Here is a 25,307-nt window from a genome sequence, read left to right as displayed (position 1 = left end):
TAATTTTTTATGTATTTTGCATTTTTTATACAGCATGCTCCGATCATAAGGATTACAGCTGCAGCAAAAAGACAAAAGTAGAGGCGTATATAATCCTTTGCGATTTCTAATATCGTGTCAACTACCCTCGATTTAAGTATGTACCAATGAATCAACTACTATTTGAACTGTCCATTGTCCATTCAAATGAATGGTTTTGGTCCAAATGTCCATTCAAATGAATGGTTTTTGAGGCAAAAAATTAATTTTTAAGGTGTACTATTTCAAAAAAAGGATAATGGCATTTTGTAATAAACATTTTGAAATACCCAAAAATACAAAAATTAGAGTCAGGTGGCAACCCATGTCTTAAAGCCAAGCTGTCAAAGTTGTAGTTTTTTTGGTTTGTTTTGTTTGCTGACATTCACCTTTATAGTGCCTAACATTTAATCCATTGTTTAACAAAATATTATCTAATATACATATAAAATTGTCGTGTCCCGGTGTACGTTATTGAACTCCTCTGAAACCGCTCGACCGATTTTCGTGAATCTTAGCGTGAATATCGGCTAGGGTGAAGAATCGGACAACATCTATTTTTCATCCTCCTAAATGTTAAGGGAAATTGGAAATTGGAAAATTCCCAAAAAGTAACATTTTTCCATACAAATTTTTTTTTCAATTTTTGTTTGTTTTGTTTTTCAAAATTTTTGTTTGTCAAATATTTGAATCATTCAATTTTGGTCGCATGCTTTTTTTATTCCGGCTGTTCAAAAGAAAAATTATTGAAAATTATTCAGTGAAAACGTTATGTTTCACATAAAGTTATCAATTACAGATTGAAATTTCTTACGAAGCCACGAAGAGGTCGCGCTAATATCGGTCGGCGTTCCTTTTGCCATCAACGTATGGCAGCCCAAGACAAATGAAAGACTACTCCCAGGATGCAATGACATACATGTGGAATTATGGAACGCGGTCAATCAGCAAGCGATCGTCACGATGTCACAGCACGACTTTTCAAACAACAGCAGCGATGTTTGATGTACTTTATCTTAGATGCTGGATGTATTCTTTGAGTAGCAAAAAAAAGTTAGCCGCACGCACACATTCTTCTTTGGATGGTGGATGGTGGATGGTGCTTACACCAGATCAAGCTGATGAACTCATTTCTGCGGAAATTCCTGATGCAGAGAAAGATACAGTATTATACCAAATGTTGAAAACCAATATGGTTCATGGACCTTGCGGACACCACAATCCCACTTCGGGTTGTATGTCTGACAATTAATACACGAAAATCCGTCGAACTCCGTTTCGTTATTGAACTCCTCTGAAACCGCTCGACCGATTTTCGTGAATCTTAGCGTGCATATCGGCTAGGATGGAGAATCGGACAACATCTATTTTTCATCATCCTAAATGTTAAGGGTGGTACACCCATAAATTTTTTTAACTTTCTGCGAAGAAAATTAAAAATTTTCTAAAATCGGGAAGTTATTGGTTGTTAAAGTTATTGGACCCGCTTATATCTTTTGAACAGATCAAGCGATTCAACCCTACCCAACGGCATTTCAAAGAGTTTCACTTAACTTTGATTCTCTAAAATTTTGAGCCGATTCGGATCGCTAGATTTCGAGAAAACTCAAAAAAAAACAGCAAAAAAAAAATTTTCAAAAGTGGTTTTTTGGGAATAACTTCTAAACGGCTATATCGATCAATTCCATAAACTAATCAGCACTCAACCTCACAAAACTACGCCGATTACCGCAAACCGGGTCAAAATCGATCAATTTTCTTGCGAGAAATCGTTGACGAAAGAAATCGCAAAAATAGATTTTTAACTCTGAAACGACTCGACTGATTAATTCTGAAGACTTATCAGCTTTCGAAAATCGGTTGATTTGTTCGTGAGATATCGCATATCCGCAATAGGGTTGCAAGATGTCAATCGAATATTACAATTGTAGTACGATAAGTAAAAAAGAGTATCAAATATATTTGCAAATATGTGAATAAAGGGAGTGATATGGCTGTATTTAGAATTGAAAATACTAATGTACTTTCTCTTCCGTTGAATCAAAATGATGAAATTACGAATTACGTTTCCCAATTCATGAACGGGATCTAGCAATTATCCAATTAGCTGTCCACCTTGAAAACGGCCAGCGCGTATATTTCACGAACGATACAGTGCTTGATCGTGCTATAAATCCACCAAAAACTATGCTAACCGAATTTTTTGAACTGTGCAATCGTGCGGATGCTTTTGGTGCCTTCGCACAAACACTTCTCTACTCTGAAGTTCCACGGTATTTTACATGGGCTCAAAAAAAAAAATGGATACCCCGCAAGCAAGGGACACCAGTTGATGCGCACCCCGGTTTATTTAAATCAATTACTTTGGGTCGTGTATATACAGTCAATCCAAGGCAGACTGAGTGCTTTTACCTGCGACTATTGGTGGTTAATGTCACCGGGCCATTGTCATTTCAAGATATACGTAAGGTAGATGGACAACAGTATCCTACGTATAAAGATGCATGCCTAGCTCTAGGCTTGCTAGAAGACGACAATCATTGGGACAGTACGCTTGCTGAAGCAACATTAAACTGCACAGCATCACAAATTCGTCTACTATTTGCTATAGTACTGACTACATGTTTCCCGGCCCGAGCACAAATGTTGTGGGATAATCACAAAGATTCAATGACGGATGATATATTATATCGACATCGTACAAGGTGCAATGATCTAACGATATCATTCAGAGATGCAATGTACAATGAAACATTTATTGCTATCGAGGATCTTTGCATTGCTATTGCGAATTTGCCAATCAGTCATTTCGGTATGAGCTCACCGAATCGAAGTGCATCTGATTTCCTCAACACAGATATCAATCGTGAACTACAGTACGATACTGTAGAAATGGCAGGCATTGTTAGTCGCAATGTTCCACTACTAAATGACGAACAAAAAATTATTTACGACCGCATCATGCTGGCAGTTTCGGCAGGACAAGGGGGATTCTTTTTTTTTGGATGCACCAGGTGGAACTGGCAAAACATTCCTTATTTCGTTACTTCTGGCCGAGATACGATCAAAAAATGACATCGCATTGGTCGTATGTGGCTTAGATTTGAAAACACCATGCATTTCCCACGGACAACTATATGTGGCATGTTCTCGCGTGGGAAACCCCTCCAGTTTGTTTGTGTTGGCTAAAGACGGACTAACCAAGAATATTGTACACTCTATTGCACTGAGAGATTAATTTTTTTTTTTCAATTGCCATAATTGATAGGATAATATGAATAATTATTTTTGATATTTAGAAAGCTATCAAAAATTGTAATTTAAAATATATTCGTTACTTTAATAAGGATTAATTTATTAACTTAAATAAAGCATACTTTCATTGTTTATAATGCTTTCGATTATAAGTACATCCCCGCACACTTAGTAGTAGATAGTTATTTTTATTGAACTAAAAAAATGTTTCCTAGAAAAAATATACATGGCAAAACAACGTTTGCGGGGTCAGCTAGTAATTGTATACAATTTTTATAAAATGGAAAATATTAATTCAGGTATGTAAAAAAATTTTTATTAATAAGTTTCATAAAAATGTTGTGGTTGTAAATTTTTTGTTGCATCAAAGTGTGTCGTATTTACTGTGGAGTTTTGGTTATTGACCTCGTGTTTCTTGGAGTAGTACTTTGTTTATTGAAACGTATTTGTTGAACAATATATATGTGGAGAAAGGTTATGATGTGTACTTTCATGTGGTTGTAATCTAAAGCGCAGCCAACTGCAGCCCAACTGCTCTAAATTATTAAAATTTTCCTTTCAAGATTGCGTAAAAATAAAAAATACGGATATAGTTAAATTTTGGTTAGATAATAACCAAAATGCTACGATTGTTGTCAACTGGATTTTCAAGAAATTTAATAGAAGTGTGGATGACGAATGTATGGCATCAATCAAAAAGAAAATTAACAATTTTTGTGCAAATGCTACCCAAAAGCGGAACAAGAACCAAAGATGTGCGAAGAGATTTGAGAACAACGAAAGTTTATGGCTATCAAATGTGACTGAATTTAAAATTTCTGAGAGTGATGTCGCAAACAAAAGAGGTCGCCCTTATGTTGGATACAGCGAGGAAAGTGCGAGGCAAAAACGGAAACTTGCTTCCGTAGTGTCGTCCGTACAGGGTCACGATACCAAATTATTGGTCCATGCTGCTTCAATATCAGCTTATGCATCAAAAGCAAATAATTTATACTTTGTTTTATAGGAAGCAGCTTCATCTCCATCTAGGGCTACAAAAATGAGAAAAACTTTAACCTCCAATGACAAAAAACCATTACCACTATACCCCGAGGAAGCATTACTATTTTTGATAGAAAATAATTTAACAAAGCAACAGTACATAAACATTCGGGCAATGAGCAAGTCACGAAACTTTGATATTTATCCACATTACCAAAAAATTCAAGAGTGCAAATTGCAATGCCGACCTGATGGACTATCGGTAACGGAATCATCAGCACAAATACCACTAAAATTAATCACGTCGCATCATTTTTTTTTTCAATATATTTTTATTTATTGAATCTGCTTTTTGTTTTAAAAGCCTAACAATAAGTTATAAAATCTTAAATCTATTTAAAAACTAGACACGCTCAAGCAAGTGATTGAGCTGTTTTGGTGATACATTGCTCATTAGTACGCGGGCATATCTCTTCTTTTAAGGCGTGTTTGATTGCAGGAATGTACCAAAGCATTAGCCAAAGGGTTTGGGTGATCACGGAGTTTAGATATATATTTAATTCTACTGTCTTCTACTTCTTTCCTTACCGTAAAAATACCGAGGTCTTTATGGATATTTTCATTACGCATGTACCATGGTGAACACGTGATTGATCTAAGCATTTTTGATTGGAACCTTTGTATTATGTCTATATTAGTTGCACAGGTCGTACTCCACAGTTAATTGCCATACATCCAAATCGGCTTTATGACCGCTTTATATAAAAGCACTTTGTTGTCTAGGCTAAGTTTGGAGTTTTTATTTAATAGCCAATTTAAATTTGCAGCTCTTATCTTCATGCAAGCTATTTTACTAGATATATGTTTTCTCCACGTAAGTCTTCTATCTAGGTGAATACCAAGATAAGTTACTTCATTCGCTTGGGGTACTAGAATATTATTCATTTTTACTGTCGGACACATATTTGGTCTAAGCGAAAATGTAACATGCTTACACTTTTGCTCATTCACATTTATACGCCAGTTGGCTAGCCATTCTTCGACAAACCTTAAGTGCTTGGCTAATATTCTTGATGCTATTATGTGGCATTTGTTACGGCTCACTATAGCTGTGTCGTCCGCAAAAGTTGAAGTTAATACATTGTTAGCTGTTGGAAGATCTGCTGTATATATGATGTATAGTGTTGGACCTAAAACACTGCCCTGGGGTACACCAGCCCTTATCTGTCTTTCATCAGATATGAAATCTCCCACTTTTACCATAAATTTTCTATTTTTTAAATAAGACTCCAATGTTTTATACTGAGCCACGTCTAGAAATATAGCTGAACAGTACTCTCTGTGCTCAAATGCTTTTCTTATTTCGTTAGTGATTCTATTTACTTGCTCTATCGTGCTATGTTTTTCACGAAACTCGAATTGGTGCGTTGGTATTATATTATTTTCGTGGAGGAAAGGAGTCATGTTTGATAGCAACACTTTTTCAAATATTTTAGAAAGACAGGGTAGAAGACTGATTGGTCTGTATGAAGACGGCTGTGTTAAGTCTTTCCCAGGTTTGTCTATCAAGATAATCTGCGACTTTTTCCATGAATTAGGATAGTGTCCGAGATAAAGAATTGCATTGAAGAGCAAAGAGAGCGCTTCTACGGCAATATTTGGTAACTCAATTAGCATTTTTGGGGTAATATTATCATATCCTGGTGACTTTTTACGGTTAAGTTCCTTTATTATTCTAGTAACTTCAGAAGTAGAAGTCCTAATAGACACATGCGACTCGTTTGCGGTATTAGGCAAGATTGGCAAATCAAAGTTGTATTTTGGACAATTGGGTTGAAATACCTTTTCTAGGTGATTTGCAAAGCAATTTGCCTTATCCTCATCACTACGTGCCCAATTACCATTCAACTGTCTTAGAGGCATGTTGGAATCTACTGGTGGCTTGAAAGACTTTTGGGCTTTCCAAAGGGAGTTTTGCTTGCTAGAATTTGGACACAATTTCTTTATATAATTTTCGGTGTTGTGTTCTTCTTCGCGTTTAAGCGCTTTTTTTATCGTTCGTACAGCAGATTTCAGTTGAAGCAGAGTTGAAGGGGAGCGATTTAATTGTCATTCTCGCCTAGCTCTTCTTTTCTCATTTACAAGCTTCTCTATTTCATTATTGGTGATCTTTCTAAAACCAACTGGTTTAATGTTTCTTTTTGGTGTTGCCAATACAGCTGCATTAGTTATTAGGTCATTAATTTCTCTTATATTTTCATCAATGTCTCTTTCTGTATTTATTTTGCAATCAATATTGATATGGCTGCTGATATACTTTCTATACTTCAACCAGTTAGTTTTATATGATGTTAGAGAAACTTTTGTCTCAAATATCATTTAGTACAGGAGAATGATCAGATGATAAGTCTGTATATGTATCAGCTGTCATAAGCGATCTATCTATATTTTTGACTACAGCAAAATCTATTAAGTCTGGTATTTTTCTTCTATTACTGGGCCAGTATGTCGGCTTACCAGGAGATATTATATCCAGCTTATTATGCTTATTCATAATAGTGTAGTACAACTGTCGTCCTTTCGGATTAATAAGACGTGAGCCCCAGTACGTGTGTTTTGCGTTGTAATCTCCACCTGCAAGAAATCTTTGACCTAGTGTTCCAAAAAAGTCTTTAAATTCGATTTCTGTAATTTTAAAACGAGGTGGACAGTATATTGCCGTAAGGTTTAAGTCACATCCCCGATTTTTGAGTGATATTGTTGTAGCTTGTAACTGTGGTGTAGCATGAGATTCTAGGGCATAGTGGTTTAAACGATTTCTAATCAACACTGCCGTGCCACCATGCGCTTTTCCATCTGGATGATTTGTGACATAGAGTCTAAATCCCGGTATATTGAAATTATTTTTATTTGTTAAATGAGTCTCTGATATAAGCATTACATCTATATTTTTTTCAGACAGAAATCTAATAATCTCTAATTTATGTTGGTTAACACCGTTAGCATTCCATATACATATGTATGATTAGTAAGCTCATTTTTTACTTAATAAATTTTGCAGCGTTTAATTTTGTGATTTTATTAAATCCTGGATCATGTTTTGCATGCTAGACATAAATTGTGTCATACACTGTGTAAGATTTATAATCACAGTTTCAATACCTCCATTTGGAGGATTTTGCGGCAGTTGCATTTGCACAGTGTTGCCTTTCACCACATTTGCATAGCTTCCTTGCATATTATTATTGTTAGAAGTAATAGGATTTGAACTTTTTTCTGAGGTTGCTATAATTTCTTTACGTAACATTTAATTACGACGTGCTTGAATGCCCTGTGACAACTTCGATTTCAAACCTTTATATACAGGACAACCCCTGTAGTTAGCAGGGTGATTTCCTCCACAATTGCTACATTTTTTAATTAATTCTTCTTTCTTAAGGGTGCATTTAGAAGTGGGATGTAAATCACCACATACCACACAAACACTGCGTAGAGTGCAGTATGATTTAGTATGCCCATATTCTTGGCAGTTAGTACATTGTACCGGACCGTTTCTTTTATGTGGTTCTTCCACAGTTACTCTACGATGCAGCAAATATTTCAAATTATATATTGGATGTGTTTCATTTTTTTTAAGTTGATTTGTTGCATCAACTCAATTTTAAACATTGGCTGAGGTACTTTGTTTCTGTTAAATATATTTACAACTGTTTTAATTCCAAAACCACATTCTTCCAATGCTTCTTTGACTTCACTAGAGTCTACGGCAGACTCTATACCCTTGATTACAACAACTAGGCCCTTAGAGCTCTTCAGTTGATACGAATAATAATTTTTGTTTTTATTTGACAAAAATTTAACTATTTCCATGAATTTTTGTTTCGTCTATATTGCCTTTTTTAAAGGCACTGTATGAAAATTGTTAGTGCCAACAATTTCACTTAATTTCGCAACAAGGGTATTACTGCTACGTTCGCGCAAATATATTGGAGGTGGTTTGGCATTAACGACTGTGGTGGTACCGTTCGCATCGTCGTCTGAACCATTGCTTAGTATGGCAAATCGGTTGCCATTTAAAACTTCCGTTTTATTTTTATTTGGTGTGCCGCTTTGAAATTTTTTTGGATTGACCGCTGCCTTTGAAGGACTTAATTTCCTTTTTATATTGACGTAGCGGTCAATGCCTGTTTGTACAGACGGGCCTTTTTTTATTACGTTCTCACCTTGCGTTGTAATTTTCTTCGCTGCCTGTGCGCTTGCTGGTACCTGCAGACTGGTTGCTGTCAGTGCATTTGTTGTTGCCCGATTGTTGTTTTCTGCTGCTTCTGCTGACTGCGTTCTTTGCTGCGTTCCCTTTTCTGCTGATCGTCGCCGTTACCCTTTTTATTGCCAGTAGTTGTTGTTGTTGTTGGGCCGACGAAGCTGAAGTAGGCATTTAGGGAATGCCTACGGCCTTGCTGGTGAGGCTGCGAAGCACTCATTATTGTTTTTATTATTATTTTTTTGTTTTGTTTTTAACTATTTATTTCGTGCACTATTTGCTTATGTTTATAAATAATAATTTGTGAGCACTTATTTTTTTGTTGATTGTTTGTTTTTATTTTATTATTATTAATTGGTTACTTTTTTCACAATTTGAATACACGGAGCGAGTTAGAAAACACGTCCGTACACCTTGAAGGACGCAAAAATATATATACGTCGCATCATGAAACCGTTTGGATTAATCGTACACCTCAATCTGTTCGTTTTTGCCGACCACTTAAAATTGAATTTATTAAGGAAACGAAGGAACATATTTCGAAAGAAAAAAACAATCTGGATATGCAAATAAAAAACCTTGAGCCCTTAGAATATTTTTTTAATGGTAGAAAAATATCAGTAAAATATGAATTTATAATGACTTTAATTGATGGAAAAGTTTTGAACGTACTTACGGAAACAAAGTCTTCTCGTCGGGTACAATTTTGAAGTAAGAGTTATTTATAATATACTAACTTTTATAAAATTTAATGTTCTCTTTTTAGTGGAATTAAATCTTGATGGCGTTGGAAGCACAAATTAATTTGTAAGCCGATCACTAGCAAAAGAAGACTTATTTAATTTCATGGTTTTATGTTAATAATTTTATTAGTAAATAAATTTTATTTCTAGCAGAATGCTCCATTATCCAAGGACCGTGTTTTCTATTAACTCTCCCATCGCTAAGCTGACTTTTCCGGTCAATGCAAGTGGGCATTCTAATAATTTTAACGTGGTAAACAATATAGTTACTAGAAGTGGGCGTGGTTAGGGCGGATCGACTTGAGATTTTTATCGAAGAGTAAGGTGCCCATCGTAGTCACCTGTACTAAATTTTGAGGCTCTAGCTGCTTCCTGTGATTTCTTCCCTCAAAAACCATTCATTTGACCCATAGTGAACTTGAATAAATTACAGAAAGCGCCTGAAAGGAGTACGCACAATAAGGCGAAAAAGTGTGAAAACAGCCTGCGTTGGCGCCCCGAAATGATTTAGGGCGTTCGAGATAATGTGAAAATTGTATGGAAGCCGGCGCTCGGCAAAACGAAATACAACTGTGGATAAAGTGCTTAAGGTAAGCGGTAAAGCGTTACATATATTAAGGCGTATGCACGTTTTCGTCAATTTTGCTTTCGCCATGTTTTACAGCACATGAAAAAGCAATTTCACTTGAAAGTGTATAATTTAATGAAACTTTTCAGCGAATCCATAAATAATATGTGAAGTACTTTGAGTACAGGAAAGCATTCGAGAAAATATAACCATATACTATTAGTATGTAGAGACACTTATATACGAATATTGATGACTTCTGACAATACGAACAATACTTTCAAATTATGAGAAGAAGAAATAATGTTATCATCGATCAAGTGGGGCGAGTTTAACGCATTTGGTTTGCTTTCCGAATGGATTCAAAATGAAACAATGATATAAAATGGAGCAATGTTCACATAGTTCCAAATGGTTTATTTCTAAATAACAATGTTTAAGAATAGGCATTTATAAATAATTACATTAGTGATTATTACTTACCGCAGTATGTCCTTCCACTTTCCTGGCTGATCGATGAATAAGCTCAAACACGATATGCAGTGGTATATATGCACAAAGGCACTTGCATTTACCGTGCGGATCAGCACAGCTAGGATAGGGGAAATTTTTTTTATTTTTTTATTTTACAAAAGTTTACATAACAATAAAATTATTACATAAACTAAAGATAACGCAGCGCTAGCATCGGAGGCTTTCAGCTGGCATGTTGACTAGGGCGGTATCAAATGCGTCGGAGTAGGTCGGTATCTCTGAGGAAATTATATATCCTGCTAATATTATTGTCCATCGGGTTTTTTAACAGCTGTGTAGGATTAATACCATTGAGATAGTGTAATCCTTGGGCATCAAGTTTCGGGCAGCAATCCAAGAGGTGGTTAATGCTGAGTGAAAAGTTGCAGAACGGGCAGCAACTAGGAGTAGCGCCTTGAAGCACCATGTAGACACGCATTTTGGAACTTTAACTAATCGGCAGAGTCAGTCTGGAATTTCAGCCTCGGGCGAAATGTTGAAGGAAGGCGGTTTGAAGGGAGTCTGGTAATAATGGGGAAATGATCACTGCCATGAAGGTCATCAATTACTAGCCAAGTGCATTTGGTAGAAAGGGAAATCGAACATATGGTGAGGTCAAGGTGGGTGAAGGATTTGTGAGTAGAGAACTGAGTCGGGGAGCCGTTATTAAGTACAAAGGAGTTGGAAGCAAGGATTGAATCATCAATTACACGGCCCTTAGCATTAAGCGAAGGGAACCCCACATAGGGCTCCAGGCGTTAAAATCGCCTGCCCAAATAAAAGGACTATCGGTTGACGAAAAAATACTATTAAAGTCAGTGCTTGAAAATGTTTGATCAGGAGGGGAGTAGGCGCAGACAATGGATATTTTATTGGGCGATAGAATTTCTAATACCAAGGAAGAGATGCGGGACTGGAGAGGATAACATTTGTGCGGGACATTTTTCTTCACTAAGATACCAATTCCTTGCTTACTAGAAAAAATATGTGGCAAATTATGAAAGTATCCAACATAGGCCGAAGGGGTACGAGCGTTGACCATGTAGTGGAGGTGGGTTTCATTTAAAAGAATTACAGAGGGATTGTGTGATTTAATTAATATTTCTAGATCGATGAAATTATTGTAATATCCGTTTATGTTCCACTGTAAAGCTACAAACATATGCACAAAAGAGAAAAGAAAACTGGTATTTGTTTTTGTTAAGTATATAGCTAAAAATATTATGAGTTAGAAATGTCCATATTATTAGTTTCTGCTGGATGCGAAGGAGGGGAGAGCGTAATTGAGTCATCGTGTTTATTAGTTGGAGATTGAGAGGAAAGAGGGATAGGATGGGGAGAGGAAAGTGGCGTGCAATAGCGCGAGAGTATGTCTGTTAAGATGGGAGAGAGAGAGTTTTGAGAGAGTGGATTATCAACGATTGCGTTGGTTGCTGTTGGGTTTTTGTTAAATGATTGCGGACAAAGGTCAGCAGTGTGAGAGCTAAGTGGAGACAAGATGTTCTTTGTGGAAGATGATGGTTTGGCTGAGTATGAATGTAACGAGTTGCTATTGATGGTTTGTGAGGAGTTTGCGGTGTTGGGAGGGGAATTATTTTCGTTTGAGTCTGCAGTTGATTGTGGTTTTTCGTTTTTGTTGAATTCGGTAGGCTTTAACACATTGGCAAATGATGAGGGGTTAAGGGAAGCCGGGATTGTATTATTGTATTTTTTTATTGCTTCGTGCATGCTGCATTTTTCTAATGTTTTAATACGTAGTATTTCTTTAGTTTGTAGAAATTTTGGACAAGCGTTTGAGGAGGACGGATGCTCTCCAGAGCAGTTAGCGCACATTGTTCTTATACATTCGGTAGGGGAGTGGGGAGGGAGGTAGCAATTGTTACACATTGGGACATTTTTGCAGTATTTTGTTGTGTGGCCAAATTTTTGACACGACTTGTATCTCATGGGATTTGGGATGTATGGACGGACAGAAAGGATTCTCCATGCGAATTGAGTTTTTTCGGGAAGATGATATTTATCAAATGATAAGAGAATTGAGCCAGTAGGCTTAGATACATCATCAAATATTCTATTAAACTTATATATAGAAGTTACGCCGTGTGTCTTAAGTCCCTCTATAATGTCGCTTTCAGGCAAATGAGTCAGGAATGGAGCAAAAGTGGTTCCTTTTACGCTGTTCAAGTTATCGTGAAGTTTAGCGGTGATATCGCACACTCCCGGAAGAGATTTAGCGAACAAAAACTTTTCTGCAATTTTCTTATTTTTGAGAAGCAGAAGTAAACTGCCGTCGCGAAGCTCGGATATAGTGTTGACATCTTTGCTAATTGCTAGTATACCTTTATGTACGGCAAAACACGATAAGCTCGTTAGTGGTTTGTTACCTTCCAATGCTTTTATTATGATGAATTTAGGATCGTCTTTTTTTGTAATTGGTAGTTCTGGGAATAAATCCAGTGGAGTCGATTCTGCTTTTTTTCGTTTAGGTCTGGAGCTCGGAGAAAGCAGGGCGAACCTGTTATCTCCGAGGTTAGAAGCCCCGGGGGGCATATTGGAAAATTATTGATTTGTGTCACTGACTTTTTAAGCGCGGCTTAGTTAATTAAACAACAAATGCACGTGTTTTAATACGAATAGCGCTGATAAACAGAACTGAAAGCAAACGCACTGTGTAAGAAACGCAACTGTTCACGCTGAGTGATAGTCGAAGACTGATAGGGGAAAAACAAACTGCAGCTTACAAACAACAAGTATATAAGCCCAAATAACTAATTAGAGCTTGCGCCTTCCTGCTTATGCTTATCCGAAGAAGGGGAAATGACAAATATACAAATTGCACAAACAAGTAGGCAGAAGCTTTACAGTTGAAATTATGTATATAATATGTAGTTCGCGACAATTTAAAGAGAAATGAAAATGAAACATTCAACTGTAAAATAAACATAGAAATTGGATATTAACACATTTATATGTATATGGGCAAGGGTTGCCAACATCCCCACCCCCGTGAATCAACCTGATTCACCACCATCAATGTCCAGAACGGCTAGTTTCGAGACTGCTCGTTGTTTAACTCCTGTTGAAGTTCGTATGTCTGCTCGTGGTACTTCACCATCAATCCCAGGGTATACTTTCTCCACTCTACCGCGGCACCATTCTCGTCGTGGAATGTTAGGATCGCATATAAACACCAATTCTCCTTCTTTCAGTGGCTTCGTTCGACGGCAGCATTTCACACGGCGAGTCAAGGTAGGTAGATATTCAGTAATCCACCTCTTCCAAAAATGATCCCTCAATTGACGAGCGATGCGCCACTCCTTGCGTAGCATACAAGTGTTCAGCTTCAATCAGAAAACTAATCAGAGTATGCTCTCTTGGTGAAACTTCTTTTAAAGTGTGACGTCAAACTCGCTTAACGCACTGTACCATTCTCTCCCAAGCGCCACCTTCCGAAGGGTTAAATGGGGAATTAAACACCCACTGGATATTTTTCTGTGATAATTCATTTTGTAAGCGACCGCAGTCGAACACTTCTGCGAAGCGTTTTGCTTCTCGGTTGGCGCCAACGGAATTCTTTCCATTGTCGGACCTAATTCCTACGGGCGCACTATTCTATTCACAAAATTACGTAAGGTAATAATACAGGAATCAGTACTCAAATCGTGAGCCAGTTCTAGGTGTACAGCTCTCACTGTAAGGCACGTAAAGAGCGCAACCCATCTCTTCTCGGTGCTGCGTCGAATAGTCACAGTGACTGGGCCAAAGTAATCAAGGCCAGTGTAGCTAAACGGGCGTACGTAAGGAGTAAGTCTGTCCAACGGAAGCGGATCCATCCAAGGCGCTGACGGGGTAGCTTTATTCAAACGGCATACATTGCAACTGGCAATTACGTTGCGCAACACACTTCTTAGTCGTGGCACCCAATAATTGCGGCGGATGTCACCAATAGTAGCTTCTATGTTCTGACACATGATGTTATGGTGATGTAACACCAATAATTTTGTAAAGGCATAATCAGGCGGTAAAATAATATGACGTCGTGTGCTGATTGGAAGCCAGCTGGCGGCGTCGATGCGTCCCTGTACTCGAAGAACACCTTCTTCGTCTATATATGGTGAGAGTTGCAACAGTGTACTATCATGGGCAATGTCGTGGCCATTTTGAATGGACTGGAACTCTGCTCCATACACTTCGCGTTGAACTATGCGGCATAAAAGGCATTTGGCATCGTCTACTTCTTTGGCAGTTAAGCCATAACGTTGATTTGGCTGTGAACGACGACGGCAGTGATCGACAAAGCGTAAGACCCAGGCAACGGTTCTTACCAACCTTTGAAAAGAAGAAAATCTATTAAATCTATAAGATTGCAACTCACGATGACTAAAGCGAATTTGGACCGAAGCTCTTCATCAGGTTCATCATTTCCAGAAACTGTTACGTCTTCAGAAGGCCAAGCCTGCTCGGGGGGGCCCCCGTGACCAACGTGCTGTTGGATTAAAATTGGTGCAATCATTTGCTCGCATGGCTTCATCGGCTACATTGTGCTTAGTGGGTATCCATCTCCAATTAGATATACTTGTTGAAGCCAATATCTCGGCTATCCTATGCTGAACAAAAGGCTTGTACCGACGATGTTCACTCTGTATCCATTTGATAACCGTTTTTGAGTCACTCCACAGGATACAATCTTTGATGTTTAGAGAATGTTCGTCGCGGATACACTGCATAAGGCGAGTGCTCAAAACCACTGAAGTTCGAGGCGTGGCACGGTATGGGTTTTCGTTGGAGCACATTTTGTCTTGGCACAAACGAATGCAACATCAAATTCACCAGATAAAGATTGAGATCGTATAGAAGCAACGGCGGCAAAGGCATTCTCACTAGCATCAACAAATATGTGGAGTTGAAGTACCTGAGGTGCACCATTTCTGAAATAGTAACGAGGTATGCCATAGTTGACAATCTCGGGTAGTTGTGTACGCCACTTCGCCCAAGCAGCATTCACGTCGTTTGGCAAAGGGTCGTTCCAGTGAATATCGTGTTTCCAAAGCTCACGCATAAGCAACTTGCCTCCGATGACGAAATTGCTCAGAAAACCTAGAGGGTCAAATATCGACATGACGATACTTAAAAGTTCCCTTTTAGTAGGACGTCTCTTCCATTTATCACCGCTTCAGAAACGTTACGGAATTTCAATTTGAAGCCGAAACAATCTGATGATGGCTGCCAAAACAAGCCTAGTACCTTCTCACCAACGAAACCTTCTTTCTTGCCAATCGATAGTGTAACTTCAGTACCACCAAGCGCGGAATTCCACGCATTCCCAAGTCTCGAACAAGAGCACTGTCAATCATCGTGATGGATGAACCTTCGTCCAGCATTGCGTATGTATCAACACGTCTGTGATTTCCGTATACGGTGACCGGTAAAATACAGAAGAGGAGCTTGCTCTCAGTGGAACTGCAATTCAGAACTGCTGATCTTGCTTCCAGTGATGTCTGCTGGGTGTTGAGTGAACGACTTGGTGATGTAGGTTTACGATTAGCTTGTATATTCGCAGAGGAGAAAGGCGGAGTTGGCTGTCCTGAAGAGTTGGAAACGTTCTCCGCGACTTCATGTAAGAGTTTATGATGCACTCTCCGGCAACCATTAATTGAACATAACCTGCGCCGATGGCAATTGCTTGTACAGTGGCCTAAATTGCGACAAGCACAACGCAAACGACGTCGTTTCACCTCTGCTCATCTTCTTGGCACTGAATATTCAATAAAACGCGAACACTCTGCTATCTTGTGTTGCTCCTGACACATTGGACATCTCACTGATCGTTGTGGCTCAACTGTATGTAGAACCATGTAGTACTTCGAATCCTTGTATGGGACCGTACAAATTATATTAGCTAATTTTGATAGCCAATCACTAAAATGTTTTACTGTTGCATGTGGCTGCATAAACGCTGCGAAGCTGGCCCATTCGACACGTTTGCTCGAAGGCAATTTTGAGACAAGTTCGTCGAGTAATGTAGGATTTGACAAATGCAATTCACCACCATGAGCAGATTGTAAAAATACACAAATATTACATACCTTCGTTGCAAACGGTATTATTTTCATCATGGCGTTTTCCGAAATAGGTGCGATTTCTCTCACTTGACACAGCTGGCTGCGGATCAACTGCTCAGGGCGCCCAAATCTGAATTTTATAAAATCAATTATATTACCGACATTGTCCGGGTGGATTAGCAGTGACTTAACCGCTTCACGCGAGTTAAGGAATGTATTCCTTATAATAGTAACAAACCTCAAAACAACCTTTTGTTTCAGTAAACAGAATGCAGAAACAACCTTGAGTTAGAACAATTGAAGTGCACTGTCACTACAACAAATAATCCTAAACAAACAAGTATCAAAACAACATTGAGTTTGAATACCACAACCTTATCTTAGAACAAAGCAATTGTATCTAAGCAAGCAATATATATATAAACAAACCTAAACAAATAATATAATCTGTATCTTAACAAACTATCAACTAGTAATAAGTAAACATATTAGTTAGTATAAATAGAAGTAAGAACCATGTAATAAGTTAGTCTTAAGAGTATAAATAAAGAGTACACATTTCGGTGCAGCTCAAAATATATTCTTTTGACTCATTTTTACTTATGTAAAAATTAACTGGGGGCTCAACCGGGATAGCAAATTTATTTGCTATACAAAAAGCCAGATTTTATTCCGAAAGGAATAAATCAAAAAATTCCACAGGAAGTGGGACTTCCAGCACTAAATGCCTGAAAAAAGTGCAGAAACAAATGGCAATGGATATAAGTAGAAGTCCTGTAACAGCGGACAATACTTCCAGAACGAATCAAAAGCAGATCCCGAAAAAACGGACAGCGGCGAATTCAGCAAGATTCACAACAGGCCCTGGAAGAGCGGACAGCGACAATTCCTGAAAAAGTGGAACAAGGTAAAAAAGTATAGGCCCTGAAATAATGGATAATACTTTCACCAAGATTCGCAATAGACTCTGAAAAAGCGGATAACGTTGAGTCCTGAAAAATCCTGAAACATTGGACAGTTAATTATCAGTTAGGAAGAAGCAAAGATGGTCCAACTCCAAGCACAAGTAACTGCATTGATGGTAATTATAAACAAGCAAAAAGAGGAATTTATACAAATTTATCCTCAATCGAAAAGTGAAAATTTCCATAAGCAACACCAATTACCCAAAAAAGGCACCGAAAACAAGGCAAGCCAAAAAGGAAAATGGTTGTTGAGTTCTGGAAAATTAACGCTAATTCAAAACGAACTAAAAGAAGACATCATTTGAAACACGAAAAAATAATTAAGTATATAATATAGAAAGATATTAATTATAAACATAAAAAATTTTTCACACATATACGAAAAGTGAAAATTTTCACAAACACAGCCAATAATTCCAAAAAAAAGGCACCGAAAACAAGGCAACCCAAAAAGGAAAATGGTTGTTATATTTTAGAAAATTATTAAACTAATTAAACACTAAATTATAAGAGAAAGGAAAGCATTATAAGAAACATGCAAAAATAATTATTTACTATATAATATAATATAAAAAGGTAAACTCAAAAAATTAATCAAACACATAAAATAATTAATTATTATAAGCCGACATCAAGCCTAGATGTTTTGAAATGAGGACATTTCATTTTAACAGAGGGGAGAGTTAAGGAATGTATTCCTTATAATAGTAACAAACATCAAAACAACCTTTTGTTTCAGTAAACAGAATGCAGAAACAACCTTGAGTTAGAACAATTGAAGTGCACTGTCACTACAACAAATAATCCTAAACAAACAAGTATCAAAACAACATTGAGTTTGAATACCACAACCTTATCTTAGAACAAAGCAATTGTATCTAAGCAAGCAATATATATATAAACAAACCTAAACAAATAATATAATCTGTATCTTAACAAACTATCAACTAGTAATAAGTAAACATATTAGTTAGTATAAATAGAAGTAAGAACCATGTAATAAGTTAGTCTTAAGAGTATAAATAAAGAGTACACATTTCGGTGCAGCTCAAAATATATTCTTTTGACTCATTTTTACTTATGGTAAAAATTAACTCGCGCGTATCCCTTTAAGCACTTTAATAAACGTTGATTATTCTCGTAATTGCTATATCCATAAATTGCAGTTGACTCTATGTAAGCCGTATAAAATATTGGCCAATCTTCCGGCTTTCCACAAAAATTGGGCAATTCCTGCAATTTTCTCGGCAAACTCGATGACTGTGTAGATGTGGCACTTGTATTAACAAACGTAGGCATTGTCGTTGAATTAGAGTGGATCGAAGGCGTATCAATCCGTAAAATAGTAGAGCTGTACATGTGGTTTGCAGCAGCGGTACTTGCTGCAAATAACGGCGGGGTGTAACGGATATCGGTAGGCTGTGACAACGGTACTGTACAGGCAATAGCTGGCTGCTGCGATTCTGGAAATTGTGTTGCTATCCTCGAAGGAACTTCGGCGGCGACATTATTGTTGGATGTTCCCACGTTGAGCGTTTCACCACGTGACTGGGGCTGAGAGGCCGATAAACTGATCTCAAGCATGGCTATTCGTTTTTGTAGAGCCGCAATCACGTTTTCCTGACGCGCAAAGGCAGCGGCTGATGATGATCGATTGGTGGCTCCGGTGGCTGTAGGCGGCGGCTGGTAAATCACTGGCTATATTGACGGTGGCTGATGCACTACTACCCTGGCTGGGTTTTGATGCTTTTGACGTAGAAGCACCGATGTCCAACCTGCAACCTGCTTCTGGAGAAAATAGTTCGAGCTGCAGAACTAAATAGAGAAGGTACCATCTTCTATAAGAGTGTACAGCTGCTGGCGTATGCCGATGATATTGATATCATCGGCCTTAACACTCGCGCCGTTAGTTCTGCTTTCTCCAGGCTAGACAAGGAAGCACAGAAAATGGGTCTGGCAGTGAACGAGGGCAAAACGAAATATATCCTGTCATCAAACAAACAGTCGTCGCACTCGCGACTAGGCTCTCACGTCACTGTTGACAGTCATAACTTTGAAGTCGTAGATAATTTCGTCTATCTTGGAACCAGCGTAAACAACACCAACAATGTCAGCCTAGAAATCCAACGCAGGATAACTCTTGCCAACAGTTGCTACTTCGGACTGAGTAGGCAATTGAGAAGCAAAGTCCTCTCTCGACGAACAAAAACCAAACTCTATAAGTCGCTCATAATTCCCGTCCTGCTATACGGTGCAGAGGCTTGGGCGATGACAACAACCGATGAGTCGACGTTGCGAGTTTTTGAGAGAAAAATTCTGCGAAAGATTTATGGTTCTTTGCGTTATTGGCCACGGCGAATATCGCATTCGATGGAACGATGAGCTGTACGAGATATACGACGACATTGACATAGTTCAGCGAATTAAAAGACAGCGGCTACGCTGGCTAGGTCATGTTGTCCGGATGGATGAAAACACTCCAGCTCTGAAAGTATTTGACGCAGTACCCGCCGGGGGAGGCAGAGGAAGAGGAAGACCTCCACTCCGTTGGAAGGACCAAGTGGAGAAGGACCTGGCTTCGCTTGGAATATCCAATTGGCGCCACGTAGCGAAAAGAAGAAACGACTGGCGCGCTGTTGTTAACTCGGCTATAATCGCGTAAGCGGTGTCTACGCCAATTAAGAAGAAGAAGAAATAGGCAAACAATTGGAATGCGAAATAAAGATATGTCATCGATCATGGTTTGCTTTCCGAATGGATTCAAATGAAGTAATGTTTAAATGGTTCCAAATGGTTTATTTCTAAATAACAATGTTTAAGAATAGGCATTTATAAATAATTACACTAGTGATTATTACTTACCGCAGTATATCCTTCCACTTTCCTGGCTGATCGATGAATAAGCTCAAACACGATATGCAGTGGCATATACATATGCACAAAGGCACTTGCATTTACCGTGCGGATCAGCTAGGATAGGAGAAAAACAAACTGCAGCTTACAAACAACAAGTATATAAGCCCAAATAACTAATTAGAGCTTGCGCCTACCTGCTTATGCCTATGCAAAGAAGGGGAAATGACAAATATACAAATTGCACAAACAAGTAGGCAGAAGCTTTACAGTTGGAATTATGTATATAATATGTAGTTCGCAACAATTTAAAGAGAAATGAAAATGAAACATTCAACTGTAAAATAAACATAGAAATTGAATATTAACATATTTATATGTATATGAGAAAGGGTTGCCAACAAATGTTGATGATTCGGTTGTTTTTCTGACAATAAACTTAAAAAATTGTATTTGCATTTCTTCAAAAATATGTAATGTTTGTTAGTATGTATTCGCAGAAGAAAATAAATTACGTTTAAAGTGCCACTGTTCTGTTGGTGCATTTAAATAAATAATATAAAAAAAGAACAAGAATATGTCTCTAAATTAGTTAAGCCTCCCCCCTCACTCAACCTGGGAAAAACTGGTGCACCCTACTAAGACAACGCAATTCCCCACAGTTGATGACACTACATCATACCACAGTTGAGAACATCACCACACCAGCAAGCAGTCATCACAACAAAAAAGGATTTGAACGATGCACCTGACGAGCATCGCCCGTCAACATTCGAACATACACATTCGCCTTCAATTTTTCGTCCTCGAATGATCCTCCGCGCTGCAACGTATCGATCTTACGCGGCGCCACGTCGATATCTCCTGCCGTCACTCGGTTTGGGAACTATATCCACCCCGTTCAACATATATAACTCTGTATTTAATACTTGCGCTAAATAAACCTTTTAAATAAAATTATTGTACATTTTAAAATAAAGCATTTTTTATTTAACGAGTGTGAAAGTGGTCGGTAATTCTTTTTGAAAAATTGGACAGCAATTTATTCATTGGTCCTTCGAGTCGCAAAGAACGGCACTATTGGAAGAAAAAAAAAATAAATAATAAAAAATTCATGCAGTGAGCCGACATATACCCACATACACATATACAAAATTTAGTACAATATATGGACATATATACAAAAAATATTGCAAGTGAAAGTTTAGTGACAAATACATACATTCTTACATAAAAAACAAAAAAAAAAATCCTCAAGTGGAAAATTAAAGTGCAGTAGCAAGTACATACATACAAAACCCAACAAAAAAAAAAAAACAGTTTGGAAGCGGAAAACACGAAGCGGTTCCGTACCGTTGTATCAAGGTACGAAAAAAAGAAAATTAAATAAAAAAGTATAAAGAAAAAAAAAAAAACAAAACCCTAACGTACATACAGTCATGGACAAAGAAATAGCACACTTTGAGAATTATCGCATAAAATGAAAAATAAAGTAAAAGTTTTTAATTTTTGTTAAGCAAAAAGTGGTGTTACAAAACAAAAATACACAAATATTACAAAAATAACTAAAAACAAAAAACACAAAAATACAAACGTTTTAACTAACTAAACCACAAACCGGGCGCGAAACCCAAAACATTTTTTAAACCAACAAAATAGAAGCTTCAATAGACCCCAAGCTAGAAACAACAAAAATTTAAACAAAAGCTTTCACAAAACGCACTCGTTCATATCCGAACGGAAAAAACAAACGTCATGCGAACTATGCACAAGAGGGCATAAGCTTAAAACTTGCGATAAGTTTAAAAAATTAAATATTAACGAAAGGAACAACTTTGTCAGATCAAAAAGACTCTGTACAAACTGCTTGTCCTATACACACAATCTTAAAAGTTGCAAAAGCAAATTTAATTGCTTATATTGTCATAAAAGACATCACACAATGCTTTATTACAGCACATATTCCATCTCACCTCAAAGAAGCGCATATACAAAAGAACCACGGGTTCAATTGCAAAAGCAAAACCCGAAACCTACAATTCTAAAAATTGCCAAGAGACACCATGTTGTTCAAAGGCACAAAAAGCTCAAACGCTGCACATCCTAACAAAAAGTGGACCAGCTACAAAAATAGTTACCACCATACCAACTCAAGTTGAGTATAATACAAACTAATACCTTAATTCACAATTAAGGCAATTTCAAAAGTTAAAGAAACTTCCCCCTATATCAAATACTCCACAAATTGGTATACAAACCAATGTCAGAGTTACCTCTGACGGTCCCTATATTAAACGCTCATACAATTTTCGGCACCGCAGCATGGCTTTCGCCAATAATGATAAAACAACAATTCTGAACAAATCATAGAGCGGTGGCGGGCTACTACTTGCAATATTAGTGCCTACGCACATAAATATTACTCATAATAAAATGATCCAAAAGGTCGAATCATATTCGCATCTACATAAGCGCTCCTCACATTGGTGATTAATGGGAATCAGCTATACAAAGCATTAATTAATTGTGGAGAATTCTCTACTACGAGTCGAAGCCGTTCTCCATTCACGGCCACTCCCACGCAAGATCCCTCTAATTGTATAGTCCTAACTCCAGGGCTAAGGAGTACCCATTCTGGCCACATCTGAGCTAGACGTGGAGTTACTATTCTTTAAAAGCCGATAACACAGAAAAGGCAAATAATGAACAGCCAGTTGAACAAACCATGGTAAAGAAATTTTAAATGAAACCACAAATAATAAACCGATCAAAGAAACAACCGCAAATATCAACTAACTAGTAACTAGTAATTACAAACCCATAAATCCGCAAAAATATAGTTTCTTATTGTATACACGTTAAAGCAATTATGATACATTCCAAATACTATGTTTAAAACCAAACACGTTTTCAACATTTATAGCATGTACGCGGAAATACATGCAACAGTATAAAAGCGTAACACTAGGCAAAATATTCGCCTAGGGGGCCCAGGATGTTTAAATTAGTTAAGCCTCCCCCCTCACTCAACCTGGGAAAAACTGGCGCACCATACTACGACAGCGCAATTCCCCACAGTTGATGACACTACATCATACCACAGTTGAGAACATCACCACACCAGCAAGCAGTCATCACAACAAAAAAGGATTTGAACGATGCACCTGACGATCATCGCCCGTCAACATTCGAACATACACATTCGCCTTCAATTTTTCGTCCTCGAATGATCCTCCGCGCTGCAACGTATCGATCTTACGCGGCGCCACGTCGATATCTCCTGCTATCACTCGGTTTGGGAACTATATCCACCCCGTTCAACATATATAACTCTGTATTTAATACTTGCGCTAAATAAACCTTTTAAATAAAATTATTGTACATTTTAAAATAAAGCATTTTTTATTTAACGAGTGTGAAAGTGGTCGGTAATTCTTTTTGAAAAATTGGACAGCAATTTATTCAATATGTATAATTTTTAAGCAAAACAATTTTGATAATAAATTAATTTAATTCTGTTTTGTCAGTTTTGTGAGGGTTCTACTGAAATTCTACTATACATATTTTAAGCTTTTTAAAATATTAATTTTTTTTTATTAAACACTAAGCTCTTAAATGACTTAGCTTTATTATTCATATAAAACTGTAAAGATATAGGGCACAGGATATATATAAGTTTTTCACGATTACCCAAAAGGAAACGGCGGAGTATCTATAAAATAAATATATAAAAGATCAACGTGACGAGCTGCGTTCAATTAACCTTGTCGTATACATATATAGACGAGTACCTCAATTTTTGTGATCTATATATATAAAAATAAGTCCGTATATGTACGTCGCCGAACTAATCATAAACGCGTAGTGCGATTTCAACCAAACTTTTACACTACGTAGGCAGTGGCCCATATATGGTTTATATGAAGTTTGGTTGAAATCCGATAACGCATGTGTGTGCGGTGCGTATGTGAAGTGAGTGTGTTTTTATTGCAGGCATTTTTTGTACCGCATACAGCATTCATTAGTATTAAATACATTTTGGTCGTTTGTGTATTGGAGAGCATTGCACGGAGTGATGCAAATAGCAATTTGTTATCATTTCTCTTTTCTCTTTGGACGTCATTGGTGATTGATCTTATCATAATCGATTTTTGACAATATTAATTTCTTCATTCCACGGTGAGTATTTTGATAAAAACAAATTAATTTTCGTTCTAATCATCGTTTTAATAATATAATAATAAAATTAATATTTTGTTAAAAAAAATTAAAAAAAACAATGATTAATGAGATAAAAATCGATTGTTTTGCTAAACAAGTGTTCTGATTGTTACAAGTGCATCATACGATTTTGTGACATAATCTCAAATTTGATATTTTGTGAAAAAAATTAAAAAATTGAGTGAATTTTTTTTGTTTAATATACGATTAGTGAGCTAAAAATGACTTGGATTTTTTGGCCAATTTTTAATTGAATTTTGTCACATTTTCAGCAGATTTTAGGGTCTTTTCGTCACTTTTTGGTTCCTTTCGAGTGCAGACGATCTCGAACGTTTCATTTTCGCTTTCGAACCGTAAGACAAAAATTATTTAGATTTTTTGGCCAATTTTTAATTGAATTTTGACACATTTTCAGCATATTTTTAACAATTTTCGTGTCTTTTCGTGACTTTTTGGTGCTTTTCGAGTCCAGAATTTGATGGATTTCATCAATTTATTTCTGACTTTCTTTATTATCTTTAGTTTAGTTTCTTCTAAAAATGCCACGAAGAGCAAGAGCTTCATGAACATAATGATTTGATTAATACTTTTCGGAAAGTACTTGATCAGATGCCGTCTGATGATCATAAAATCGTGATTCGTGCTGATAGAAGACCAATCGGAGAACAGGAACGAAGATTTAATGCACCTATAAATAATGAAGTTGTTGTGGTGATTGTCGGCGATGAGTTTCAATCACGTGACATTGTATTGCGTAGAAGAAATAATCAATTACAACGTGTTTGTGAAACACATCGCTCTTACGATGCCCTACAGTACCCAATTTTGTTTTGTCGGGGTGAAGATGGATACTCTATTAATTTAAAA

Source organism: Bactrocera neohumeralis, chromosome 4 (genome assembly GCF_024586455.1).
Source record: "Bactrocera neohumeralis isolate Rockhampton chromosome 4, APGP_CSIRO_Bneo_wtdbg2-racon-allhic-juicebox.fasta_v2, whole genome shotgun sequence".
NCBI classification, from domain to species: Eukaryota; Metazoa; Arthropoda; class Insecta; order Diptera; family Tephritidae; genus Bactrocera; species Bactrocera neohumeralis.
This window is presented reverse-complemented; position numbering follows the sequence as displayed.